General features: G+C 48.1%; 1 pseudogene; it reads right to left on the reverse strand.

The window, feature by feature from the left end:
• Positions 1-273: 273 nt before the first annotated feature.
• Positions 274-441, reverse strand: LOC120929995 (annotated as a pseudogene).
• Positions 442-932: the final 491 nt, after the last annotated feature.

The raw sequence follows: 932 nt of genomic DNA on the forward strand, positions 1-932 counted from the left end.
GGCTTTCTAGTTCCTATCCGACCCCCCAACTGGATCAGTGCAGCCCTCCGCCCCCGTCAGATAGAGAGCCCTTCAAGGTTTTCTCAGGGAGAGCCACTGTTCAACCTCAGCGGCCTCCACCAATACTAACCCTTCCAGGCCCCCCATCAATCCGGTGGATTTGCAGGGACAGCACTTACACCGACACCAGCCAGAAGGCCAGAATGAAACCTGGCAAAAAAGACAGACCTAGTGCAGCCACCCATCCTCACCAGGAGCACCCTTCCAGATGACTGTCGGGCAGCTTGGCGTAGTCACTACAGAAACTGTCCTTCCAGGTGCAATGACACAATTGGATTTGCATCCACCCTCCCCACTCTTGGGAGTAGCTTCAGCGCCTTCTCTGGCAACTGATAAGAACAGATACTACACTTGATCTTAGCCAAAAGTCTGAGAAGCAACAGTATGGATCAATCCATGAGTTTGGGGTGTGCTTATGAATACATTGATACCTACAGCAGATCACACACCCAGTGCACTTTGAACACGGTCCAGGAAACTGTGTGTTTCCTGTACCGAATTCTGGTGTGAATGACCCTTAAACCATCTTTTCCTGTGCTGGACACTCCCTTTATCATTGCTTTTTTTTCTTGGTAATCCTTTTTAATGCTTTGTGCAGATATATAGCAATTTTCAGTGGGATATTCTACTATTTTAATTGTTTAAACTGGAGGTTCACCCTAAAAACAAGTATTTACCATTCAATCCAGCATACTGCTGACATGTACAGTATGCTGGGTTTTTTTTCGGTTTACATACCGTAGTATAGGTATAGGTATTTCTTCCCCCGGCCTCCGGGTAGTGAATCCCGCGGGACTGGGCGTTCCTATTCGAGACTAAGTGATTGACGTATGACAAAAGCTTGCCCCCCGGCGCAAAAGGCGCATCACCAG

The sequence above is a fragment of the Rana temporaria genome, chromosome 2 (genome assembly GCF_905171775.1).
Source record: "Rana temporaria chromosome 2, aRanTem1.1, whole genome shotgun sequence".
NCBI lineage: Eukaryota > Metazoa > Chordata > Amphibia > Anura > Ranidae > Rana > Rana temporaria.